The sequence below is a fragment of the Pecten maximus genome, chromosome 9, assembly GCF_902652985.1.
Source record: "Pecten maximus chromosome 9, xPecMax1.1, whole genome shotgun sequence".
NCBI lineage: Eukaryota > Metazoa > Mollusca > Bivalvia > Pectinida > Pectinidae > Pecten > Pecten maximus.
This window is the reverse complement of record NC_047023.1, coordinates 33,568,279-33,580,358: the sequence shown is the minus strand read 5'-3', so window position 1 is coordinate 33,580,358 and position 12,080 is coordinate 33,568,279.

Below are 12,080 nucleotides of genomic sequence, written 5' to 3'. Positions count from 1 at the left end.
CACAGTGTAATAGGGTGGTGTCTAATATCACAGTGTAATAGGGTGGTGTCTAATATCACCGTGTAATAGGGTGCTGTCTAATATCACCGTGTAATAGGGTGCTGTCTACTATCACCGTGTAATAGGGTGCTGTCTAATATCACCGTGTAATAGGGTGCTGTCTAATATCACCGTGTAATAGGGTGCTGTCTAATATCACAGTGTAATAGGGTGCTGTCTAATATCACCGTGTAATAGGGTGCTGTCTAATATCACAGTGTAATAGGGTGCTGTCTAATATCACAGTGTAATAGGGTGCTGTCTAATATCACCGTGTAATAGGGTGCTGTCTAATATCACAGTGTAATAGGGTGCTGTCTAATATCACAGTGTAATAGGGTGCTGTCTAATATCACAGTGTAATAGGGTGCTGTCTACTATCACCGTGTAATAGGATGCTGTCTAATATCACAGTGTAATAGGGTGCTGTCTAATATCACAGTGTAATAGGGTGCTGTCTAATATCACAGTGTAATAGGGTGCTGTCTACTATCACCGTGTATTAGGATGCTGTCTAATATCACAGTGTAATAGGGTGTTGTCTAACATCACAGTGTAATAGGGTGCTGTCTAATATCACAGTGTAATAGGGTGCTGTCTAATATCACAGTGTAATAGGGTGCTGTCTAATATCACCGTGTAATAGGGTGCTGTCTAATATCACAGTGTAATAGGGTGCTGTCTAATATCACAGTGTAATAGGGTGCTGTCTAATATCACCGTGTAATAGGGTGCTGTCTAATATCACCGTGTAATAGGATGCTGTCTAATATCACAGTGTAATAGGGTGCTGTCTAATATCACCGTGTAATAGGGTGCTGTCTAATATCACAGTGTAATAGGGTGCTGTCTAATATCACAGTGTAATAGGGTGCTGTCTAATATCACAGTGTAATAGGATGCTGTCTAATATCACAGTGTAATAGGGTGCTGTCTAATATCACCGTGTAATAGGATGCTGTCTAATATCACAGTGTAATAGGGTGCTGTCTAATATCACCGTGTAATAGGGTGCTGTCTAATATCACAGTGTAATAGGATGCTGTCTAATATCACCGTGTAATAGGGTGCTGTCTAATATCACAGTGTAATAGGGTGCTGTCTAATATCACCGTGTAATAGGATGTTGTCTAATATCACCGTGTAATAGGGTGCTGTCTAATATCACAGTGTAATAGGGTGTTGTCTAATATCAACGTGTAATAGGGTGCTGTCTAATATCACAGTGTAATAGGATGCTGTCTAATATCACCGTGTAATAGGATGTTGTCTAATATCACAGTGTAATAGGATGCTGTCTAATATCACAGTGTAATAGGGTGCTGTCTAATATCACCGTGTAATAGGGTGCTGTCTAATATCACAGTGTAATAGGGTGTTGTCTAATATCACAGTGTAATAGGGTGCTGTCTAATATCACAGTGTAATAGGATGCTGTCTAATATCACAGTGTAATAGGGTGTTGTCTAATATCACCGTGTAATAGGGTGATGTCTAATACCACCGTGTAATAGGGTGTTGTCTAATATCACCGTGTAATAGGGTGCTGTCTAATATCACCGTGTAATAGGGTGCTGTCTAATATCACAGTGTAATAGGGTGCTGTCTAATATCACCGTGTATTAGGATGCTGTCTAATATCACAGTGTAATAGGGTGCTGTCTAATATCACAGTGTAATAGGGTGCTGTCTAATATCACAGTGTAATAGGGTGCTGTCTAATATCACAGTGTAATAGGGTGTTGTCTAATATCACAGTGTAATAGGGTGTTGTCTAATATCACAGTGTAATAGGGTGCTGTCTAATATCACCGTGTAATAGGGTGTTGTCTACTATCACAGTGTAATAGGGTGCTGTCTAATACCACCGTGTAATAGGGTGCTGTCTAATATCACCGTGTAATAGGGTGCTGTCTAATATCACCTTGTAATAGGGTGCTGTCTAATATCACAGTGTAATAGGGTGCTGTCTAATATCACCGTGTAATAGGGTGCTGTCTACTATCACAGTGTAATAGGGTGCTGTCTAATATCACCGTGTAATAGGGTGCTGTCTAATATCACAGTGTAATAGGGTGTTGTCTAATATCACAGTGTAATAGGGTGCTGTCTAATATCACCGTGTATTAGGATGCTGTCTAATATCACAGTGTAATAGGGTGCTGTCTAATATCACAGTGTAATAGGGTGTTGTCTAATATCACAGTGTAATAGGGTGCTGTCTAATATCACAGTGTAATAGGGTGCTGTCTAATATCACCGTGTAATAGGATGTTGTCTAATATCACAGTGTAATAGGGTGCTGTCTAATATCACAGTGTAATAGGGTGCTGTCTAATATCACAGTGTAATAGGGTGCTGTCTAATATCACCGTGTAATAGGGTGCTGTCTAATATCACCGTGTAATAGGGTGCTGTCTAATATCACAGTGTAATAGGGTGCTGTCTGATATCACAGTGTAATAGGGTGCTGTAGATTATGGACAAATTGGTGTAAACAAAGAGACGAATACATGTAGTAATTATTTATACAAATGGTATCACACATCGCAATTGTAATATAATAATATTGCTTTGTAATGTTTTCAGGGTTGATTGGCAGAACGACATCTTAAAGCTAAGCTAGATAGTTTAAGGGTTGTAGCTAAATGCTTTGCGGGTTGATCGGTAGGGTGGCATTGTGAAGCTGAGGTTGCGATATGCCACAATCAATGGTTAGTAATTTTACATGCAAGCTAGTGTGTAAAAAAGATTAAACGGTGTAGTGATGGCTGAAATAGAGCGTGTCATCAATGACAATACTAGCTCTATTAGTGTCACTGAATATACAGATAGTACTCTAAACTGTCGAGACAGTCTGACAACGCTATCGTGCATGTCCAGGACCCAATAAGCTGATGAAGATCTAACAGTAGAAATTGTACCAAAACTGAATCTTGCCTTCGTCCATTTCATAGGGTGATGAATAAACTGCGAACAAGTATGTTTTATAAGTCCGTTAGGCTATGTGTATATATACTCTGAAACGTATGCTAGTCTGTGTAAAATATAGTCCCTTGTGATATATATTGATTTCATTTTTATAGAACACGATACAAATATATTTCTTAATACAGCATATTGAAGGAACACCAAAGCATTCTAACTTCTGAGGCGGATTAATAATTGTTATTGGATGTGAAATTACTCAAATTAGGTATATATATACCTACGCGCAGTAAATGTGAATTTGGTCAAATTCACAGGAAAAAGAATAAGGAAGAGTTTTAAAATTTCACTAAAGTCCAGCTAGAGTATCAATTGAAAAATAATCGCTTAGAAATTGTGACGGAAAAATGTCGAAGTTTTCCAATAAAATAGGATTTCTTACCATTCTCCTCACAACATATATAATCTAGTAGTCCTATGGGATATAAGCTAGCAGTCCTGTAGGATGTAAGCTAGCAGTCCTGTAGGATGTAAGCTAGCAGTCCTGTGGGATGTAAGCTAGCAGTCCTGTAGGATGTAAGCTAGCAGTCCTGTAGGATGTAAGCTAGCAGTCCTGTAGGATGTAAGCTAACAGTCCTGTGGGATGTAAGCTATCAGTCCTGTTGGATGTAAGCTGGCAGTCCTGTGGGATGTAAGCTAGCAGTCCTGTATGATGTAAACTAGCAGTCCTGTAGGATGTAAGCTAGCAGTCCTGTGGGATGTGAGCTAGCAGTCCTGTGGGATGTAAGCTAGCAGTCCTGTGGGACGTAAGCTAGCAGTCCTGTGGGATGTAAGCTAGCAGTCCTGTAGGATGTGAGCTAGCAGTCCTGTAGGATGTAAGCCAGCACTCCTGTGGGATGTAAGCTGGCAGTCATGTGGGACGTAAGCTAGCAGTCCTGTAGGATGTAAGCTAGCAGTCCTGTAGGATGTAAGCTAGCAGTCCTGTAGGATGTAAGCCAGCACTCCTGTGGGATGTAAGCTAGCAGTCCTGGGGGATGTAAGCTAGCAGTCCCGTGGGATGTAAGCTAACAGTCCTGGGGGATGTAAGCTAGCAGTCCTGTGGGATGTAAGCTAGCAGTCCTGTAGGATGTAAGCTAACAGACCTGTTGGATGTAAGCTAACAGTCCTGGGGGATGTAAGCTAGCAGTCCTGTGGGATGTAAGCTAACAGTCCTGTAGGATGTAAGCTAGCAGTCCCGTGGGATGTAAGCTAGCAGTCCCGTGGGATGTAAGCTAGCAGTCCTGGGATGTAAGCTAGCAGTCCTGTGGGATGTAAGCTAGCAGTCCTGTGGGATGTAAGCTAGCAGTCCTGTAGGATGTAAGCTAGCAGTCCTGTTGGATGTAAGCTAGCAGTCCTGTGGGATGTAAGCTAGCAGTCCTGTGGGATGTAAGCTAGCAGTCCTGTAGGATGTAAGCTAGCAGTCCTGTGGGATGTAAGCTAGCAGTCCTGTGGGATGTAAGCTAGCAGTCCTGTAGGATGTAAGCTAGCAGTCCTGTGGGATGTAAGCTAGCAGTCCTGTGGGATGTAAGCTAGCAGTCCTGTGGGACGTAAGCTAGCAGTCCTGTAGGATGTAAGCTAACAGTCCTGTGGGATGTAAGCAAGCAGTCCTGGGGGATGTAAGCTAACAGTCCCGTGGTATGTAAGCTAACAGTCCCGTGGTATGTAAGCTAACAGTCCTGTAGGATGTAAGCTAGCAGTCCCGTGGGATGTAAGCTAGCAGTCCCCTGTAGGATGTAAGCTAGCAGTCCTGGGGGATGTAAGCTAGCAGTCATGTGGGATGTAAGCTAACAGTCCCGTGGTATGTAAGCTATAGCAGTCCTGTAGGATGTAAGCTATATCACTCCTGTAAGATGTGAGCTAGCAGTCATGTGGGATGTAAGCTAACAGTCCTGTAGGATGTAAGTAAGCAGTCCTGTAGGATGTAAGCTAGCAGTCCTGTAGGATGTAAGCTAGCACTCCTGTATGATGTAAGCTAGCACTCCTGTATGATGTAAGCTAGCACTCCTGTAGGACGTAAGCTAGCAGTCCTGTAAGATGTAAGCTAGCAGTCATGTTGGAACAAAAAGAAAAATTTTTAGATTATTTGAGATTACACTTGAGATAGATCTTGAAGATAAATCTTTAGACCAAAATTCAGTGTGTCGTAAACAAAGGCCAAAATGATCTAAACAGTGAATTGTAGAATTATGGCATAAACATGTTATTTAAATTTAAAAACAGGTTAATTAGTCTCTGACTAGATATCTTACATGTTAGCGCCAAAATCTAGAGGATGGTAAATGTGAGGATATAATAGGTATTTTATCCAAATCAGGAGCGGAATATCATTGATCGGCTGTTCATGGATTCTGAACACTCACTAACCATGTCAATCAGCGTCACCACGATTAATGATACACTTGTTACTTGCATGTCAAACATTTAAGCGATTATGAATATGTAAATTGATGTTTGAACTTTGACCCCAGCATTGATCTGATAAATGATGGGTAATTCGAGGGTAAACCGTTAATCCCTCCCCTGAACAATCTCCGTAATCATCTTTATATGTAAAAGTCAAGACGTCAAAATTTATATTAAAACAAGATTTGGTTTCGTGATCAATTCTTTAAACAAGCAGAAATGCAATGCATGCTTAATAGAGAAATTCTACATCACTGATGAAAATTTGGATAACATTGTCAATAGTTTGCCGACTTAATCGTTCATGTAAATTTCATTTTGCATTTGGATAAGTTAATGCGTAGGAAATTATGTTCTGCTTTCAAAATGATGCAGCAGTATTGGATGTGGGATGGGTTTTATACAGTTTGCTGGATTCGTGTCGGCTGTTGTCGTCCTCGGCAGTCGGATTGATGGAACAGAGAGAGCATCGACAGCGCTAGTGTTGACTATAACACATATTCCTCCTCGGACTTCCATGGAGCACTATCTAAATCTTACATGTTCATTATGTTGTCCATTGTACCGAATATATACTCTTTATTATTTCTACATGCTTGTTTAAGTATATACGGTAGATTAGAAAATAATGGGAAATGGGCGGTCAAAACAATAGAACATGACTTTTGTCTACTAAACAAACTGGATTTCGAATTACATTCAAAGCAGAGAAAATGATCTTATGAGATAAACTAAAAGCTTCCTTTTCATTCCATTTTTATTGTGCATAATTTACAGCCATAAAAAAAATAAAGATTTCAACCTGGATCCTTGTCTATTTCAGTCTTAAGAATTAATCAACACGAAAGTGTCGTTTATTATTTTGAATATATTTTTAAATGTGGAACTATATTTTGTAGCGTATTAATATTTTGAAATGCGCACTTATCCCGATCAGCTGACTCGATCGGTTGTCATTTCGACGGATTTGCCTAGCTACTTTCCAGTAGGCATGTAAAAAAGGCATTGAAAGTCCTCATGCGAAATGTTATCGAAAGAAAATTCAATGGTTTGCCGTTTAATATCAAATTCATTTCACGAGTATGGCAGACTGTTTTATATATTTTCGCGTGTGCTTATGGCAAACCGTTGAATATCCTCTAGATATTTATTCCACAGGAAAAAATAATAATCACAGTATCGATAAATTCCAAAAATATCATATAAATTTAATAATCCTAGCAAACATAAATTTGCATTCGGCATTGTTACAATGTGCAACACATCATCGCAGCTCCTGTAAAACAGTTACTGTACATGCATAATTGTCTCTGTTTTGCACATGTTGTTTTTCCTGTTGTTTTGGTATATCTCCTGTTCCCATTGCTTACTTTGTAATGCTGTTTATCCAGACTGTTATCTATATATTTTAACAGGGATTGTCTGTTTAAATTCAACAAACATTATGTGTGAGTTGCCCTGCAGGTAGGGCGTAAGAATTGTACCTGCTGCCCCTATTGCATGATCGTAAGAGGCGACTAAATTTGGGATCTTATCTTTTCTCTTCTTTCTGAACAACTCTCTTCTTCATAGTGTCTCCCTTAATTGGCGGTGCCTCACTTTTGGCCTTTAGTTGAGCGTTCGCCCCTGTGAGGAAGGCTCTGGGTTCTGTCCCCTGGCCGAGACATACCATAGTCTTTAAAAAGGGTAGTTTCTACTCCTGCTTAGCGCTCGGCATATTAGGAGTGGGACGACTGGTTCGCCCGTTGTCAGTATAATGTGACGGATGGGATGTCCTGCTGGGTGTCTTCGGCAGTATGCCTCAGTGAGGTAGCACTATAAATCGGCAAAAGTTCCGGCCTATCACAAAGAGACTTCATACAAACATACCGCAGCCTCCCAAAACACCATACGCAACCACCACACGCATGCATATTGCATATTGACGGTAGGTCGTCTTTGCATGACATTGGCTGTTGATAGGACATTAAACAAATAAAACCAAACCAAACCAAATTATTTGTTAGGAACACAAATATCCTTTTCAATGAAAGCCCTTATATACATGTACGGAACGTGAAACGAGTTGTCGAGTAAGTCGTAAATCAACCAGTGGTGACAAGTATATAGAGGACGTGTGCGGAAACGTGATGGTGACTAGTTTTGGTGTCAATGCCTATTGGTTTTAAAGCCTTTTTCCTGATACCGAGATCAACCTTTCCGTCATAAAAACGCAATGTAAAGTTATTCTGATAACGTAGCCGACAGTATAACACAATAAAAAGTTCTCAACAGTAAACAATCGGGAAATATGCTTTATCGCCATGTCAATATTTGCTCTGCCAATGAACCTAAATATCAAGTCGTGATCATATATAAAACTCACAAGGATCACCGAACATCGCTTCCGAGAACCCGTGTTCCATCCTTATCACATAATGCAAATATTATTTCATTTGATTTTTCCCCCTGTTTTAATAAACAGACTACTTATAACGATCAGAGGTTGGAAACCTCATTAGTATTTTTAAAAGAAAAAAAAACGTTGTCGATCTGTCTACCGAAAGAAACGACAAAAGAATCGTTTAAATTCTTTAAATGAAAAGGTAATGGCATTTAGTGCCAAGAAATACAGAAAAAAAACTAAAGTTTTACAGAAAGAATAATAAAGAAATGTTGAAACAACACAATTTGTCGGTGGTGTGTCCTTAATGTGGAGGTAATCAGTGCAGTGGCCTAGTTTTACACTTAGCAGATACAAGACGCACCTTATTGTCTTGCTTGATACCTTAACCAAACCGTTACATTGAGCTAAGGCGTAAATCTGTCGAGTTGTAAAGTCGGCTGGTGGATTGTGGGATTGCTCCAGAGGTCTACAGAAGCCCACGCCTGTGACGTTGAATTCATCATCTGAAATAGGGAACGATAACCTCACATTGATCATGAACCAACAGTACCGTCCCTTTAAGACAAAGATGATCTCGGAGATAGCAATTAAACAAAAATAAAAGGCCATCTGTAGGGTATTGGATATCTGCCCCTTCAGATTCAAATCCGTCGACAATGATACTTCACAAATTTATCAAATGTCTTTCCTTATTAAGTAAGACAAAAGAAAGTGTAACATTTTACAATATACATCCTATTTGCATTGTTTTAATTAGTTGATGGATAATATACGAGGACATTCCCCGTCAGATGCCCCAAAATTCATTTCTATTACGATATCTCATTCGTCGGCAGGCGTGAACGTTGCTTAAAATCGATATTGATTACGGCGATATATCATAGGCCGTCCCTTTCAAGACAGTTTAATTCAGCGACTAGAGTTATAGGGTGTTTTCTGTATGTTAAAGCTGACAATACAATTTATTATTATTGCCCAGCACCATCCTAATATCCACATTGTGTTTGTTGCAATTGCTCTTTTACGAGCTGGAAAATTGCAATACAATGAAATTGCCAAACAGAACATAATAATGTAAATGTTTTACGTTTAAATGCGTAATGACCAGAAATATCAATGTGTTTATAATAAAGAATTATGAAGAACACATGATCAACACTTTCTTTTCGCTGCCAAATTACGAGCATATAATGAAATTCAACAAACAAAATGTCCAACTGACATCAGAACGGAATATGGATAGCTAATGAAAAAGTGTCAAAATGTGTTTGTGATATAAAAAATGTATGTTTATGGAACATATTTGTGTTGAATGTTGGTAAATTGTAGTATATATAGATGAATTGACGCATTGTATCAAGGATGGATTTTTCTGGTTAAACAAGTATTGGTTTCATATGTAGAAACAAAATAAATATACGAAGGGCTTATTATCAAGTTATATCAATCACTCGTGTTGGCAAGCATGCGCAGAGGGTCTTATAGATGTTTCCATGCTCAACTAACATTGTTACTTTGTCGAATCGACTGACATTGTTACTTTGTACAGGTCGGCGGACATTGTCACTTTGTACAGGTTGGCGGACATTGTTACTTTGTACAGGTCGGCGGACATTGTCACTTTGTACAGGTCGATGGACATTGTCACTTTGTACAGGTCGATGGACATTGTTACTTTGTACAGGTCGGCGGACATTGTCACTTTGTACAGGTCGGCGGACATTGTTACTTTGTACAGGTCGGCGGACATTGTCACTTTGTACAGGTCGGCGGACATTGTCACTCTGTACAGGTCGGCGGACATTGTCACTTTGTACAGGTCGGCGGACATTGTCACTTTGTACAGGTCGGTCGACATTGTTACTTTGTACAGGTCGACTGATTGTTTTTTTTCTGTTATGCTATTCAAATCCGTTGATTTGTACTTTTCTCACTTTGCCGGGACCCGCTTTCAATTTCCCAAAGGTCACCAGAGGATTTCTATAACATTTTCTATCAGTCGATGTGCATTAAATTTGCATTTCTAGAGGTTAGCAAGCATTTTCGCCATATTTATTTCATTTCATTTGTCCAACCAGAACGCTGCCAAGACCACTGTTTACGTCTATCATCGTTCTTGTCGACATATTACAGTAACCATCTCCGTCACTCCACCGATTTGACGACGTAACTCGCTTGTGGTTCATCGGTGGCGCTGATAGGAGAGGTCGATTTGACTACGTTAGCGCGGAGTAATTTACCGACATTAATGGACGTGATTGGACGGCAGTGATCAGCTAACAGTAACATTTGGGTAATAATGTCGCTCTTATTGAAATCTGGGGAAATTATAAGACCATAAGCATACCAGTGCTAAAAGTGATTGTGCATTTTACGCGAAAATAATTATTAAATAATTATTTTCGCACGACAATTTTACAATTGCCGTAAAAGCTGCACGCGTCCTCACGTTGTGCACACGCCTGGCGCTTGTTAGAAGTATAAATGAAAAAAAGTAATCTCAATTACATTGTTCGTTAGAATGACACAAAATGTATCCAGCGTGAAGCGTAACGCGCTTTATGTGTGCTTAAGTGTATGAGCTTACAGGCAAACAGAGAGCAAAGATTAAACGAGACCCATTCAAATTCTCTACGGAAATTGCTCCTAAATTGCTGTCTTTTTCAGCTGATAGGAATTCCCTATGAGTCACGTGCAAAATGTCCGTTTCTAATAATCCGATAAAACATCAACGATAACCGAATTACACTTTTCCCATTAAAGTCAATCATCAAGTAATATATAACGACGTCATTGTCCAGGTTATATTTGCTGCAGAGTTAAGTCACGGTTGAATGGACTTCCGGCTTGTAAAACGAGGCCATTAACATTCATGGTACGTGAATTTGTGACATTCACCACCATTTACCCTATAATTTAAAACCTTCTGTGATACCAGGCGGACGATTTATGGATGAAAAAAATCAAGCAATCTATCGACAGACGATATGAGGATATTCATTGTTCGCCTGCTTCGATAGATTATGAATAAGATTTCATGGGCCATGAACGGTTTTTTTCTAATAAGGATGAAATATTGTGTTGGATATAAAACTATCTAGAGTCACTTCTAACTGAAAGAGATAAGAAAAAACCTAGTCGGCTTCTATTTGATCAAAAATATCGTTTAGACAACTCATTTGCCAATACGAATTTCTTCACTAAAACAAAATATTGCCAGTAAATATTTCCCAAATATTGTTAACAACCGTAAAATATCCCATTGTTTTCTTAACAAACATAGGACGTTATGTTAGGGTGTTAAGAATGTAGTGATTATCCAAGAACAATTATTTTCCTACGTTTTGTCTGACGAGTTGGTACAATAACCCTCCACATTCCTCTCGAGTCTTCTGTTCACTTTGGCTCGTTTAGTATCGGTAAACGACCAACTGCTCGTGTTGAGAAGGTGAAAGTGGGCCTCGTGCTTATCAAATAGCAGAACATTGTTAATATGAAAAGTCTGTATTAGAAAATTCTTAAACTTTGTAGAGCTGAATACCACTACAATTGTTTTATTAGCTTTGAAAAGATAGGTGCAGCATTTGGCTTTTTTTTTGACGTCCCATCGACACTTCACTCGTGAGAGGGACATCTGGTAGCATTTGTGTTATTAGCATCACACGATGTACTCACATTGCCCTCAAAAACATAGTTCGTTGGTATCAGAAATATATATAACAAATACATGTTTCTGTTGGTATTCACCTTCAGTAGCCAAACACCTATAACACCTTTCAGACACTTTTTTTCAGTGCAAGGGAGACAACTCGAGAAGTCGTATCCGTAATTATTATATTGACTTTACGGCCACGTGAGTGAGGTAAATACCTCTTTCGTTACAGGATGGAATATTTCAATACAAGTTACATTACAGTCATATAGAAGTTAGATAAATGATAGTGAATTTAGACACATGCATCACCATGTAATTTTAACTCGTAAAGTTGGACAAAGACGGGTCCTGCCCGGTGGTGATTTCAGCCAGGGACTATTTCAAATGTAAACCAGGTCCGGGACTCGGATGCGTCTCCTTGATCTATAACAAACTGTATAACACAGTCAGGTCTCAATATATACAGTCACAGGAACTTACACCGGGGTTGTCATTTTTACCGAATTTCAGTTAGTCCTCGAGTCCCAATGCTTAGGCCTATGTAGGCCTACGGTGTATTCGATCTAGAAGATTAGATCCTGAATGTAAGTCCCGGTTAAGGATTGTAGATTCTATCAACAGAACATTGTT